This window comes from Chelon labrosus (assembly GCF_963514085.1).
Source record: "Chelon labrosus genome assembly, chromosome: 11".
Taxonomy (NCBI): domain Eukaryota; kingdom Metazoa; phylum Chordata; class Actinopteri; order Mugiliformes; family Mugilidae; genus Chelon; species Chelon labrosus.
The window spans coordinates 12397142-12413755 of NC_140344.1; the positions used below are offsets into that span (position 1 = coordinate 12397142).

At 43.9% G+C, this 16614-nt stretch overlaps 1 protein-coding gene across 1 annotated transcript in view; it reads left to right on the top strand.

Annotated features, from left to right (window-relative positions):
* The first annotated feature begins 535 nt into the window (after positions 1-535).
* The window catches only part of tspan18b (tetraspanin 18b), a 31447-nt gene continuing 15368 nt past the window's right edge, over positions 536-16614 (top strand). Inside the window, exon 1 of the mRNA XM_084555734.1 lies at positions 536-698. The gene's annotated coding sequence lies outside the window, so the exon portion shown is untranslated. The remainder of the gene's footprint in view (positions 699-16614) is intronic.

Here is a 16614-nt window from a genome sequence, read left to right on the forward strand (position 1 = left end):
TCATTCTGTTGCCAGGCACCACAGGACACCCTCAGTAGGCCCATGTCCATTCTCTGATGAGTCACAGCTGTTTTGGAGGCACAAGGGAGACCTACACAATATTAGGAAGGTGGTCATAATGTTACGCCTGATCAGTGCATGTGTCTATTAAATGAGACACTTAGCTCAGCTTTGCCTTGGAATTGGAGAAAGCAGCTAGAACATAACTTCCCCTTAATTATAACAGGCATAATGCCACCAAATCACTGCTATGGATTATGGTGGTAAATGCGTATTTTCTGCTTCTGAGAATATTTACCACTCCACATAGTACAGGAGTGACAACAGAGGTAGGTAAACCACAGGCGTGCGTGCGTGTGTGTGTGTGTGCTGTAGAGTCTCCGCCCTCCGGAGCAGAGCAGGCTGCCGGAGCCGCTCAGCTTTCAGTGAGTTCAGAAAACTGTTTGCATACCAATCTCCCCCTCAACACTGCATGCTTGTCCAAACTGGGAGTCGCAGATCTCGGAGCGGTGCGTTGGATTTTAATAACCCGGACGCTGCTGGCCACAAATTCACTCCGGTGGACATCCCAGCTGATCGACAGCCCTTTTATTTAGTTCCACCTGAACACGCGCATCCAGCAGGCTCCGCGAACAAGTCACATTTTTCACAGAGAGGAGCAGCTTGTCAGGGGTTTCTCCACTGGGCTGCGCTTTGAGGTAAGAAACGTGTTCGCAGGAGTGTCTCCAAGTTAAATGCCTCGTGGTTAAATGAAAGATAAATACTCGTTCTTATTCAATACAGTTTAAATTGCTCGTTTGTTTTCGCGGCCGCCTCGTTGAACGGAGTTCGTATTTACAACGGCGTGTCAGAAACGGGGGCATGTTGTGCGCAATGTTTGATTTCTGTTCAGGCTACTTTGTTGCAGCAAGTTTTTTTTCTGACTCGAGATATGGAAACTAAATTAAAATCACAAAAAAAAAATGATTGTAAGTAATTGTTCAAATCCTTAATTAGGTTGTTACAGCTTGTAGAGTTGGTTATCCTGAGGTCTCTTTAGGAATAAAAGATTGATGCGCAAACATGCATCCACTTGTGCCAAAACACTGTTTGTAATCAAAGTAGTGCAGTGTTTTATTCAATACTGTGAGAAGTCTGACAGCAGGGAGAGTCCGGAGCGATGTGTGTCAGTCTCAAAGCTGGCATCCTTCCCAGGGGGGTCCAGCCCGACCCGAGGTGGCTGTCTGCAGAGATGTATGGGGTCACCAGATGGATGTCTCGCACGGCGCTACCTTTGCTGTAGGGCAGGAGTTCACTGTCAGTTTGCATTAATCAGAGGGCTGCATCATCCAAAACACCACCTAATCCTAGTCTCTGTCTGTCAGATCTGCTCTGGAGCTAACATGACACATCCAGAGACTCCACAGAGGGGGAAACTTTTAGGACACAGTCTCATGCTTTATTGCGCATCACCGAGTGCTTGTCTGAGAAGGTGTTCGAACAAGGCTGTGGTGATTTTGTTAGAGTAAACTATGCTGCCTGAGTTGGACTCCCAACATCAGAAGTTGGAAAAGTGCAGATTCAGAGCAAAAAGTTTTTCCTCCGTAACTGCTGGGAATCGGGTCCTAATCAGATTTTGCCCAAGGAGACTGCCTCCAAGGGGCCCATTAATACACACATGAGGGTCCAGGTGAGTATGCTCTGCTGCTACTGTCACAACCAGCCCCAACCGTCACCCTCAGGCAGGCACGATGTGTCAGGAAAGAGGAGAATCATATCGCAACCCCACCAGCTCGGACCGACTGACAGCTTCTGTCATGGTTAATGAGCTGAGCTACTGTACTGCAGCATCGTGTAAAGCTTTCCCTCTCTTTTTCCTTCCCTCTGTCTTTGTTTGCTCTTTGTATTTAGTATTTTCTTTATTTCTTCCCACCAAACAAAATGAATAGGAGTTGGTGGAGAGGGGAGCATACAAACTGGAAACAGAGGCGTGTTTGTTCACCATGGCGAACATTTGCCTTGTCGAAAAAAAAAGAAATGAAACAGTAGTATTGATGCTTTCGGAGCAGCTGCCAACACAGATGACTAAACTCCGCCTGAAGCCTTTCTCTCCTCATCTTGATTCGCATCAGTGCTGGGAAATCGAAATCTCTGCCCACTGATGATTTTTGGAATGTGTAAATCGCAAACTACAGTTTAATTTATAAACGGGGAATAAAGTTTAGCAGCGACAATGCATCTGGTTTCCTCGGTGAGCCGTGGAGAATAGCAATTAAATGGGAACATGTTTGAGTGGATTCAAATCTCCACGCCGCTCCAAGCTGGTATTTATTCCACCTACAGACAGAGAACACCTGGTGTGAGACTCATTTTAATAGTGCCTTTGATAATGTGTTGCTCTTAATCACACATCTACAACGGCAGCTATGAAACGAACAGCAAAACACATTAATAGGGGTAGAAAGTGTGAGATAGAAGGAGGGAGAGAGAGACAAAGTGTGGCGAGTTCACTGCTCCGGTGTCATCCAGGCCTTGGCACAGGCAGGGCAGTGTGAATTGTAGTGTATGGCAGCTCCTGCTGAGAGAGACGGGGGGACTGACTTGATGCCGCCTGGCCTGGCAGAGCGTCGCTCATTAAAGGCCTGAAATTAATCAGCCCCCGGTTCCGCATGGTTGGGTGTCTCAGATTTTTATTTCCTTTTCCCTCTCACATTTTCACTCTTTCTCTCTTTCCTTAATATCAGCTGATGTGCATGCAAATGAGGCCACTGCTTGTTTGGCCAGTGATTTAGTCGATGGCCCCGAGTTTACATCCCCCGATTCATCCTGCTGCACCATAACCTCCTTCCACCTTCTCCTTCTCCTCCATCTATTATACCTTCTTTCCTCTTGTCCCCATCCTTTCTCATCATCCCTTTCTTCGCTCCTTGCTCATCCAGCCTGCAGAGCACGTCTGTATCCATATTGATGGGCTCAGAGCAGCCAAGGCACAGGGAAAACGAGGCTGGGTCATCACTCTACACTCGCTTTCCCCTGTATCAGCCCCACTACGGCAGCAGTGGTCCGTAGAGAGCCCGGAACTAAATGGAGTATCTATTGGCTCAATGAGAAAATTGCTTTTTTCGATTGCTAGAGGACCCTTCATTTAATGTGTGTGATGCAGAGGCCTCAGCCTGTAATGGGTTCAGCATCTTTGTTGTCAGGAGACATGAGAAAATGAAATTTGCTTTTTTCGCTGGCAGAAATAATTTACTTTCTGAAAGGTGTATTTTTCATCAGCTGTTTAAAATCCGCGAAGGTGTGTGTTATTATCCACTGTATATCTGCAGTGTGTTTTCTATTGTGTCCAGCCAGAGCGGTTTGATGTCGCCTGCCGAACAGCAGTGTTTTCTCTGGGTCAGATCAAAGCTCTGCTGCTGATTTGGTGCCCGCCTAAAACTGGCTGGATTATTTATGTGTGGTGTTGGTGCAAAAACCGTAGAGTACAACTCTCCTCCAAAATAAAACTACATATGGGGGATACTGCAAAACTGAAAATTTGGTGAATTTAAAAAGGCAAAATGCAACAAATTGTCATGGAAACAGGCTTATGTTGATAAAGTCCATCAGTTAAAGGCTAACTGAAGTGGCAACAAAACTAAAGCAGACAAAAACATCATATCTGTGGATCACAAGTGTCTGATGAACCGCCACAAATCTTGCATGCACCGACGTGGAACAAAATATTAAAGGAGCCTGACATGGTCACATATTCAGTCAGGGGGAAAGGCGTTATCTTCCAATCATTGCTCTGTATAACAATAAAGCTACTGTGGAGAATAATTTAAGGATGATGTGACCTGATCACATGTATCTAGTGTAGTGGTAATGTAGCATAAAAAAGATACTCAATAAATTACTTCTTATTTGATTTAAAGTCTGTTTTCATGTGTTTATTTATCTCCAGTAAAATAATTTCTCTTGTGCAGACACATTTTTTTTATAAGTGTGTCCAGTAATGTGTGCTTCAAAGCAGTCTATAGTACATAGTTGTTGGCGAGTACATGAAACAAACTGCTTTATTGTGTGTTGTAAACTTTTTATTAGATGTTTGTGTAACCCCCTAACAGTGGGGACTGAAGATATAAATCAAAACTCTGAAGGTGTCTATGGCGGAACTTAATCCACTGTCAAGTATAAACTCAGTATTAGATGAACCTTCAGTCGCATGTACACACACGATTCACAAATGCGTGCGTTCCTTTGTCCCCTTGCGTGTTTCCAAATGGGCCAGGAAGTAGTGAGTGACCTAAACGCGGGGCAGCTGGCAGCCCTAGAGTTCACTGCGAGCAGGAAGCTGAGGGGCCTCTCTTCCTTTTTTTATCAGGAGGAAGCAGGACGGCTGTTTGTGCTCAACCCAAGAATTCTTTGTGCTTATCGTGCCTTCACCCTATTTCTCTCAATAATGGCAGCGCTGAGCAGGTAATGAGGTAAAAGGTATGTATTTGACAAGCTGGGCTGTGGAGATAGCAAGCTCTCCAATGGGCTTATGGCTTGATAGGCTCTTAGTTGAGGGTGCACTCAGCCCCTTCTCGGGACTTTCAAATCTATCTCGAAATCCCCCCCTCCCCTCCGGCCGTCTTTCCCTCTGCATAATGTTATTTCAGAACTAATAAACCATTTTATTCAGGTGTCCATTAAAGGCTGCCGGCGAGGATCCGGCGGTCATTACACAGAGCGAGCGCACTCGGCAAATCCCTCTGCTTTAGCCGGGAGGTTTCTTCATCACCTTGTGCTCTTTTCATCCCCCAGATGTAGTCAAAGCTCAGAGGGGAGCTTAAGCTGGCCAGGTGTCTAGGTATGTGACACAGGGCTGACGTGTGGGGAGATTACCTGTCTGCCTTTAGAGAGAGTGGAGCACAACTCTGATACACAGAAGGAAGGCTTAAGGGCGTTACTGCCCGTGAAGACGTCGCACAAAAGATATAGCACGCCGCTTCATACTTAACGTGTAAAAAAAGGGAGTCATTTGTTTTTTGTTTGGAGGAAGAACAAGCAGGTCTTTGGGACAAGTTGGCACCATAGTGCTGGGTGGACTCACACTGGGTGTCAGTGTTGGCTCCCTGGGCTGGAGGAAGCTGGGTGCTAATCAACCAGCATCAGGGAGGAAGAGCTCATTTTATAGACGAGTGATTGTTTTCCGCAGCCACTGCCTGACACTGGGGCTTTTTACTAAAATTGAGACGCCTTTTTTATATTCTCGCCTTTTTTTTTGCATAAATTACTTTTTGGTTCCTGTCATCAATTTTGCTAAAACTCCACATGATTCACTTTTCTACCCAAATAGAGGAGTGTACACTGCTTATGAATCAACTTGAGGGGGAGACGTGTTTTGCAAAACTGCATTATTCAGGGTAAATGCTGTGAATAGACTCCATCTTGAGCGTGCTTCTCCATTTTGTGATATGTTACAGGTGTCAATCACGTGGCCGATGCCAGTGATGTGTTTTTAAATATTTGCCGTACGTGTGACATTCAGGATGTGAGCAAGTTGAAACTCAAACAGCTAGTCTTCATGTCATGATCTTTTTGATTAATGGACTGATATTTCCAACCTCCAGCTTCTCAATTGGGAGGATTTGCTGCTGTCATTGTGAATGAACTGGATTTTCTAGATTGGTCAGACATAACAAGCCTTTAGAAAAAGCGTGACCGGTATTCTTCACTGTTTTCTGACATTTTACGCACAAAAAATTAAAACTGAGCAGCCTTAATGTGCATCAGCTATGTACGGCTATGGGAACAACTCCTTTTCTACACACAGCCCTTCTAAGATGTTTACATGAACCTTTGCAGTAGTGATCAAGAGACACCTCAGTGGATGTAAAATCCCCAGCATTTCATTTCTGGGTCTGTGCTGTACTTCGGTTGCTGGGTTTTTTAGGATGGTACTGTGCCTGCTGAGCTCTGTTCAGATCTGTTTTTAAAGCCTCTCCCTGTGACTCATTGGGCCTAATGGTTCTCTCATCTCCTGACTCAGGCATTTTTCTGATGAAATGGGACTCTCTCCCAGCTTCTGGTCTTTCTCTTTTACTGTTGCCTCAGCCGCAACTGTGTCCCAGCTCTCCTCGTCTCCAGTCCTCGTTCTGCCTCTCTGTCCCCAACCTCTTCTCTTCGAGTGCTCCTCCTCTGTTCCACCCAAGTTTCTAGAATAAGAGAATAAAGCGTTGCAAGGGTACCCTTATTAGTCATCGGAGGCTTTTATAATGTGGCCTGCTTTATTATATATTCAGCTCTGTGTTTTGTTTCCTCTGCCTACAGGGGATCTGAGCTCCTCTAAATATCCTTTTTGTTTTTATTTTTAGTCACTGACGGTGGGCCACACATTTTAATGTAATAAAATAATTGTTATTCACAAACACACTTGCTCCTGCCACAAATTGATTTGGTAATTTTGGAGCGTGCAAATAATTGTAGGGATGGACAGTAGGTTGTTAATGATGACCCAGTAATTAGGCCATTATCATTGTAAACAAATTAAATGCATGTTAGAGCTGGATGTTAACTCATTAACTCACCCTCCGACATTTAGCTTACCACTGGACGTTGTGATAAGAAGCTCACAGGGTGCAGTTAGGTCAGATTTATAGCCACAGGGAGGACAGTTGGTTGGTATATATGACGTAGTCCTGTTTGCTGTCTCGGCTTTTCCAGCGTGGCTGAATTACAGAGTGCCTCTAGAAGATTTATTTTCAGCATGATTTGGGTTTGCGTCTCAGTCTGTTAATAACACTTTGCCGTTCCAGTCGGTGATAACCGTACAAACCTCAAATGCGCAAACACAAACGTACATGAAGCTCTCCCACACACACCCCTGCAGCCTGGGTGCTGCTTGTAAAACTCCACTGGAAACGGGGGTTGTTTTATATTTGCTGCGTATGGATCCCGTGTCTGCTCGAATCTAGGCTAAATGTTTCACATTCAGCTAGTAAACACTGCACGGAAAAACCTTATCTAAGCAGGGATTTCTTTGTTTTAGCTTGAAAGGGAATGTTGTAAACTTCAGCGGATGTAACTGGGCTAATGCGATTCTCTTTTTTTTTTGCAAACTGATAATGTGCATTTGTATTTGCATTTGATGCCGGCAGGAGAACATTTGAGAAAGGCCAAGCGCTTTCTTGCCTCTTGGCTGGCTGCTTTTTGCTGCCTTTGAAGCCCACACACCTTGTCCGCAGCGCTGCTCCCTGTGGGATAACAGCAAGCTTATAGTTCCTCCCACAGGGTGCGACTAGCCACAGGTCTATTAGACATATGGGCTCCTTGTCAGCCTCCGCAGCATCAAGGGGGACAGATCAGTGTTTGATTAAAAAAATAAAATAAAATCCACAGCGGTTTACTTGTCCTACCTGGGGGAAGGGGCTGGCTAATGATCTCTCTCCTGCCAGGATCACAGGCCTCTGAGATAGACGCTTGTGTTTCACTACAGCTTGTTAAAGAAACAGGAACTGAAACTCTATGAGCTTATAAACAGGTTGCATTGTGTAGGTGAGGGCCATCTGTCTTTACTGTTTTCTGTTTACATTTGTGGCCTCTCTTGCGATCATGCTTTACTGGTGTGATAATGTTATCTCATCTGAGGTGAAGCCTCAAGAGTGTGATGCAGGTGTGCTTTTTGCAGGAGCCTGTCTTCAGTGTCGGCCTATTTATTGCACACAGTCGCCCCCATTATGCTACATGTGGTGGAGAACTGAAGCTCAGAAAGGGTGCTGGACTGTTGCTTTCATTCTGGCCGTGAAGCCATCTGAGGTTGTCAAAGCGACGAAGCGATCCAGAGAGGTTTACATGAAGAATGCAGGAGTGATGGTTCCTGGACAGTCTCCCTGAATGCCTCTTGAAGTGATGAATCTACTTGTCTGCACATCCTCTTCATGTCTGACTGAATAATAGCCTCCGCCTTTTAATGGCAGATCAGACGTACACGTTGTAGACGGTTATTTTTACTCCTCAAATGGGAAAACAATTAGACAGCTAAGACGGAGCGCTTCACTTCCTCATGATTTTTTGATGCTGCTTTATGAAATTTTTAACCCACTGCCACTTTAAAAAAGTGCGGCACTCGAGACAGCATTCATGGGTCAGTGCACTAAAACGCAGCCTCTGTCCTCTGGGCAAACAGTCGGTCAATGCCGGCTGATGTGTTAAAGCCACATGCAAACCTCGCCATTAGTTTGGAGGGAATGTGCAGCATTTTCTGCCTTTCCTCAAGGAATTCTTAACAAACTAAGGTTTTCCTAAGAAGCTCAAAAATAATCTTTTTAGGGTAAAGGAGCTATTTTCTGCTCTGTAAAATTTCTTTCTACTAATAGTTATTAAGGGAAACACAGGCAAACCATGAAGCATAATTCTTAATTTTTTTTTTTCTTAATCCGTAACTGGCTGCATCTTCTTTTCTTTGAAGCTTAGGGGAAAAAGGAGAATCCTCTGAATAGGAAAGCTAGCCACTGTTTAACCATCTGAAGTATATTAAAGGAGTTTGATATTTTCATGAAAATGTGTTTCTGACTCCAGAACGCAGCGATCACCTTCACATGTGTTCGTCAGAGATAGCACAGGCACGGCAGGTGTTTGCAGTATGTGAAATTAAATTGGCTGCAGTCTTCCCTGATTTAAAAGAAGAAAAAAAAAAAAAAGGTGCACAGACGCTTCTTTTCAGGTGATCTTGGCTGGCCTCCCGCTGATTTGTCACCTGTTCCGTGTCACGACGACAGCGCCAGCCGCGGAGTTGTCCAATCTCGACCACCTGGTTGCGACGCTTAAAAAAGTGTAAAGTGTTTGAGCACAAAACCTGACAGCTCAGGCACTTCTCCAAGGGCCCACACCCCGGAGAAACGGTCCCAGATCGTCTTTCTCGATAACACTTGGCAGGAGGCAGAGCCCATATGAAAGGCCTCAGCGCTAATGTTGAAGCCAAAGTAATTTTGTGGGTGTCTCTGAAAAACCCCTGGATGTGTAGCATTTCTTTTCTGGCTTTTATGTGTCAAGCCTTACATTAAAAAAAAAAAATAATAATATAAAAAAAAGTCATCCATCTCTTTGACTGGTGGCTCCAAACTGCTCCTTTATGTGGACAGAAAAAAAACACAGCTTTTAGATGACTTTTTTTCAAAGTACAAATTTATTCTCAGCCAGTAACCGGACATGATCTCATTTGATCTCACCGCATTAAAATGATTCACGAAAGAAACAATGAAGGAGCAGAAAGCCAACGTGGTGAGCAATTATCAAAACCACTTTTGCTTATCTCTGCAGGCAGTTTGGAAACGGACAAGCTGTTTTTTTTATTTAATAAGGAACAGATGTCCCCTGCACAGAATATCTGTGGGTGAGCTTCCATACATTTACCATATCTAGAGCAACTGTACAGTCTATAGTGCGAGCTTTCAAAACAGCCCCATGAGACATTTGGCCAGCTCTTCCTGTCTGTATATTTATTCTGTTGCTTTTGGCTTGAACCAAAAGTCTGTTCTGCTTCCAAGAGGCTTGAGACTTTGCAGACAGCTGGAGATTTTCAAAAGTTTAAAAACAAAACCATCTAATATCTCCTACTGTAACTCTGCAGCTCATTATGCTGAATATCATCTGTAATCTCCCTCTGCTTTTGTTCTTATCTTCACCATTTGGTGGCTGGTATCAACACAACGTCTCATGCCGTGAAAATTAATGAGTTACGTTTTATCTTTCTTGTTTAGGCTCACATGTTATCTGTAATTGTGTATGTATTTTTTTATTTTTTTTGTATAATGGATTCCTAGATACCTGTTTTTTATAAACCGCAACATTAATTAGTGACAGTTTGATATGAAAGTTATAAAAGATGTGAAATGATGAGTGGCAAATAATTAACACAGTTGTTTTGTTTCATAAGGCTGCTGTACTGTGTGTGCGTCTCCAAGATGAGTGCAGTACTTTAGCATCCAAGTGCACTTTCAACTCAAGTCACAAGCAAAAGTTTAAATAAGCAGAAGGGCCGTAATGTGATTCGCCATAAATACCCCAGCTGTGGTCACTCCTGTGGTCCTATTAGAGAAGCAGAGAGGCCTAAATGGACTGTTTATTTATAACCATTAGTCTGTGGTGGCCTGATGGAGATATGCTACCCATCTAAAGCTGCAGTGCATGCTTGGGCACGTTACTCCCAATTTCATCACCAGCCCCGGTTAATACTCAAGACAGCATCAGCAGCATCTGCTCAAGCGTGACAACTGTCACCAGCTCCCTAGTTCACTCTGGTTGAGGTGAGACAACTGAAAGTTCAGCTGTGGTGGTGTTGCCACTCTGCTATCTGCATGTACTCCGTGAGCAGGTTTATAGTGAAGCCGCTGCTTTATAATTTTCATCGTTCTGTGTGTCTGGAGTCGTAAATCAAAACCAATAATTTTCGATAGGTTTGACCTCACCATGTTGCCTGTGTTTCTCTGACCACATTCATCCCCATACAGTTGTGTCAGATCCATCATGTTTTGTGGTGTAAACCTATTGACCTGTGTTTCTTCAGGGACTTAATCTTGGAGCCTCTCCAGGCAGCTCAGTTTCCATCCTCTCCCCATCTTTCCTCTCTCTCTCTCCCCCATAAATCAATGTGATGTAATTGCATAAACTCCCTTTCCCACAGCTCCGGCCTGTAGGCAAGCGTGCTCTCAGAGAGAGAAAGTGTTTCAGTGTGGCCAGTTAACCTTAACCTCCTGGTTCCCACAATCGTGATGTCCCTGGCTTGTGAAAGTTTTGTTTTGGCCTTTAAATATTCGCATTTGCAGAGTTTCTTTCATTGGTGATGTTTGATGTTTTATGCATTGTTTTTCCAAACAGCAGGGCTGTGGAAGTGAACTTTCTCACAACTGGTACTGACTGTTTACATCAGGCTAATACACGCTAAGCTCAGCAGATTAAATCTCATTTCTCTGAGTGCTTTTTGTGTTGAGCCAAGCATGATTTCTCCTGACGTCTCCTCGCTAGTGGCTCCCTCAGCCCATTGGAGGAATGTTTCTTGAAGCACTCCTGCATTTTCACGAGATTGAAGCATGGCGAGTGTCCAACCCCCACCTTTTTTTCCACATTTCAGTCACTTCCCAGCTTCCTCTTGGGACTCACTCAGAGGCAGGATATCTCCTCAAAGGATATCTTTCAATTTTTTTTTTTGTCCAGGGAGTATGGCGCTCAGAGTGAACTGGTGTGGAAAGGAGCGTATCTTAATGTTTCAGAGTGGGCAGAAATTTTACTCACATGGTTTTGGAGTTCTGCTTTATCCTTGTTTCATCTTCCGCCGCTCCAGTAATCCTCCTACCATCAGTCACACTCTGCTCTGCTGAAGAACACAAGTGATAAAACCCATTTTTTTTGCCCCTCATGCTGAAACACATTTCAGGCTATTTGGCCATTAGTGGAGGCATATTTGACAGTGTGAGAGACAAAAAGCATGAGTCATTTTCTCTGCCCCCCTCTCTCTGTGATGTTGTGAGTTTGTCACAGCTTGTTACCTGCTGCTTGTTACCACTGCCACCACATACTGCCTGACACGGATGGCGGGATTCGGAGGGATTTGGGGTCCTTTGGCATATGTGCAGCTTTATGAGGAGATCCCAGTGTGGAGCCTCTGTGCTGAGGAAATGATCCAGATGCAAAGCTTCTGGCTCTCATAACCCAGTGGGACACCTGCCCTGCTGCTCCTGTGCACACCCCCAAAAACAATCCACAGAGGCTTACATCTCCCTGTAAGAAGGGAAGCTGTTAAAACATGCTGCTGCATATTGATTCTCTGTGTAGCACATACACTATTAGTGTGCTGGCTTTCACTGTTTTTAAATATTACTCCAATTTATGGTTTTTACAGATTGAACAGATTTACAGTGACAGAAAATTGCAGATTCTTTCTGAACATCTGTTGAATCTTAAGATTGCTATGGTACAACATCATTAACTGGCACTCTTAGCCTGTATTTGTAGGTGGAATCAGGGAAACAAATTCCGCCGTTAATGCTAATTGCCTGGTTTGATGCATTTATGCATTTGTTTCCTTTTGGGGATTATAAATTATACTGACCTTCTTTAATTGAGCTCAAGAAATAGATTTTAGCATGCACATAATTATCCGGATAACAACATGATAACATTTCTTCCTGATGTATGCTAGAGTCTTTATGTCGTCAAATATAAAGCAATGTCAACAGCTAAGGGATGTATTACTGCAGCAGTTACCGTTGCCGTGTCTGGGTTGTAAATCCAAAATGCCACCAGACCTGCTTGGATATAAACGGGGCAGATATCCTGCAGTCTTCCTCCATGTTTGTTTATACTTTTGTCTAGTAATGTGACCCACATGTTTGTGCGTTAACAAGCACAAACATGTGCGCGTCGTTTCAGCTCAGCCTTTACAGAGCGGTTTTACCTCGTTTCAACATGCAAAACAACAATTCTGTGCTTCAGACGTGTCAAGTAAATATCAATCATGGATGCTCATCATCTGATTTTACAACGATGTGTAAATATACTGTAGTAGTAATCTTCTCTGGGTGTGTTCAGCAATGTATGCAGTGAAAACCATTAGCAATTGGAAGCAGACGTAGTCCTCAGATTTGAGGCAGAACTGGTGTTGTAACTACCGGGCACCAATCCAAGTGTCCTTTTTTTGCTGGGATTTGTATTTTATACTAATTCTACTCGTGCCAAAGTTTTTGTTTTTATTCACGCTGCAATGTGATGTATTACAGAGTGGCCTTGGAACAAAAGCTGTGCACTTGCACAGCCTGTCGGGCATGTAAACATTTCAGCAGAAGAGTTTTGCTCAAAGACCTTAAACTTGTTTTAATCATGAAAATAAGTCGCATCTGGTCCCATTGCACAAACTACCCGCTTCCACTTCTTATGCCTCTTCTGCATTGTGGTGTTTTCCACATTGTTTTGTCAGCGCTCTTCATCAATATTCAAGTCTTAAACTGACGGGGGGAGTCAAGGTGAGGGCACATTGTCCACATTACATCTAATGTTACAGGTAAAGGACTTTTTTTCTGCTAAGGACTGATCATCGATCGCTATGGTGTTCTTTGCCGCAGAATCTGATTTCAAAAAACATACAGGAGGACCTACTGCTCTGTGGTATTTTAGCAAGATTTAAATGAGGCCTAGAAATGGTTTCCAGATGTTGGTTTGACTTATAGGACAACAGTGGTCCCATATTTTTACATTCAGTGTCTTGTGGAAAATACCACACATGATAACAAAAAGGGATGTTTTAGTAATATATATATATTTGATTCCTAATAAACTGACCAAGACACACAACCAACCACAACCAAGAGACACACTCTGCACTTATTGTTATTATTACTAGAATTTTATACAATCAGATGAATGAGTTTCTTATGTTTGCACTAAGCAGAAGTGGGACGAGCTCTAAATGTGGTGCTTCACTGACTAATCAATACGTTACCCAAGTAAAATGACAAAAATCTGTTTGGACTTTGTTGACCACATAAAACAAGCAGTTTAAAGACATTGCCTTGAAATTTTATTTAGCTATTTCAGCGAGACACAGACAAAGACATTTTTGGACCAGTTAATTTTCTAATTGAGTAATCGATAAAACATTTGTCATATTTTGAAGTTCTCATCATTACGCAAACATTTTCATAAAGTTGTGTCAAGCTCCTGTCAGTCTACTAATTTGAACTGGTTTGTTTTCTTCTTTGCACTGATTCAGTAGAGGAAAACATCTCGAGGGAAGACTATGCAAACATCCTCTTTGTTCAGGCAGCCTGCATCTTCGATTCCTCCCTGAGCTGGAAGCTCTCTGAGCTCTATGCTGCACGATTCCCAGGCTTTACCCAGTTCAAAATTTAACTGGGATGATAATGGTTATCATGTGGTTGTTCGACAGCCAACGCGGCCCGTGGGTGGAGGAGTCGGTGAACAAACTGGGTTTAACAGCCCCAGCCCCCTCTGTGTGTGTAGTAATGAACTCTTACCTTGCCTTGGAAGGCTGCACTGCTGGTATCCTTGCTGTGTTTTTGTAACCCTCACTAAAAAAGCCCTGCTCTTAATTGAGTCCCGTGGGTCCCGAGTGCTCAGTATTCACAGCCTTTCGTGTCCCTCGTACTGATCCTCCCCCTCTCCCAACCTTAGCCCCATCATCCCAATTCGACAGGTCTTTCATCTTTAATCGCTTGACTTCAAAGCAGCATTGTGATGCCCCTCGGGCCCCTGGCTCCTCTGAGACACGGGGCTAGCCTTTGGGGCCTGGGAAGTAGGGTGAAAGTGTGCTGGTGTACGAGTTAGACAGGAATGAGTTAAAGAAAATAACAACAAGTAGTTCAGCTGCTGTTCTTCTTCACAGTCTCAGGAGTTGGTATTGTGTAATCATAGAAGTACTTGTTTGAAAGGCTCTGTGTAAAACACTTGTCACTGTTTCTTTGGTGAGGGCATCTTTATAGAGGTGAGGGAAACGAGCTGCTGCACAGAGAAGAGGCCTGGCTAATGTTTGCTTACCAAAGAGGTGGCCACGGTGTCACCTCAGTGTCATGTCTCATTAGCATCCAAATACAACTCTCGGAACACATTTCCATGAGTCGCTTTCTCATCAGGTTTCCATTTAGCTCAAAATAATTAACACTGAGAAAACTGAAAACTGCTTAATGAGTTCAATCTGCGTCTTTTAGCTGGAATAATTGTGTTTTCCAAATCCGTGGATGTACTCTTGCCTGGTGTGTAACCCCCTTTCAGCACCTAGCGTGATTCGGAGAACAAAGGAAGCAGTTGGTTAGCTGTGGCCAGAGAAGGAAGAGTAAGTGATTAGCTGTGTGATGCCCTCTGATCAGAGTGGGGATTGTTTCTCCATCGCGGTGGTTTATCTTTATCTCTGGTAGTTGACTCACACTGTTAGATCAATAAATCCAGATGGAGTAAGGCGATAATTCTGCCTCAGCACTGCCCTCATTAAAGCGAACGTTCAGGAGATAGATGGCTCCCGGCAAGTGCCCTCTTTCTCATATCTATAATATTAGAGCATGATGTATACGGGGTGGAAGTTGGTTAGAGATCACCAGGGAGACACGACATCCAGAACTGTAGATTTTTCCGTTTATTGAGTGTGTTTAAAAAGGTTTCATTCAGCGTGTGAACGGCCACACTGGTCAGCATTTGGAGTTGCCTTTGAAACTCCAAGGTTTTGTCAACACTAGTGGGAAGTGAAGGTCAAACCCAGCTGTGAAGTGTAGATGGAGTGACTGTCACTTCCTGCGTTGTTTTCCTCTTTACTTCCTGCTCCCAGAGGAAGTACCGATGATCAAACTCCCTGCTGTTCTCTGACCTCTGACATTTCAGTCAAGGTGTCAAGGTTTCCTGTCAGATCTGCACGATGAAGTCACTCGTTCAGACTGTGAGAAAACACAAATGACTAGTGTCAATAGTGCACATGGAGCTGGATGCTCGGGCTCATTCACCAAGTTACTCGACCTCAGCTGAAGACGGGAGTGTTTATAGATGTTGTGAATGAACATTATGAATACATACATTGATCAAGCATAACATTATGGCCACGTGCCCTGTGGTGTCTGGCAACAGAATGTTGTTAGTGGGGGCCTTTGGGTCCTATGGGTTGACGGGAGGGGCCTCTGTGGATCAGACTTGTTCCAGTGCATCTTACAGATACTTGATCAGTTTGGGATCTAGGGAATTTGGAGGCCAAGTCAACATCTTGTGCTTTTCTTCATGTTTTTTTGAGTTTTTCCTAAACCGTTTATGTGTGTGTGCCTGTGTCAGGCTGCATCCTGCTGGGGATGGCTGCTGCCATCAAGGAGTGTCATTGCTATGGGGTGGGGGTGCCTGGTCTGGTCTGGTCTAGGTGGGTGGTACATGTCTAAGTAACATCCACACGAATGCTAAATCCAAATGTTTCCCAGCAAAACATTGTATTGTCACAAGATGATCAACATTATTTACCTCTCCTGTCTGTGGTTTTAATGTTGTGGCTGTATGTGTGTGTGGGTAGTCATGTGCACAGTTCTTGTGCATACATATATGAGCTCAAAATAGCCAAATGTAAAGTACAGATAAAATGGAATTTGAGACACGACATAGAGGATACAGATAGAAGCACATACTGTAATTTATAGTGTGCAGCCGACTTACAGTCAAGATAGATGTTGATGATGCAATAATATTGTCAGAGTCTGAAATATCAGCAGAGGCTAATCAATTAGTGGCCGCCTTGATGCTTAAATTGCTCACAGTGCCCGTGAGCTTAAATGTCAAAGACAAATTGGCTGGGGAGATTTATTTAAAAGGAAATCTATTGAGCGGATGTAGATGAAACCTTTTCTCTAGTGTTGAGTCGTTCCCCGCTTTGTTGGACCCGCGGTGGCCTGGCCTTTCTAGTCCCCCTTGAGGGTTCGTCCTATTGTTGTGCTTTCTCAGCCGTCTGCGCCGATCTCTCTTCGCACCCCCATAACCGATTCAATGAGGCTCTCCGATCCTATTGGTGCTCCACTTTCCCATGAAAAGGTTTCCATGGAAACCGAAAAATAATGCAGCCCCTCAACCCTGTTGCTCTACACCAGCTAATAGCTCTCTAAACAGTGGTTCAAAAGAGACTACTTTTGCAACAGG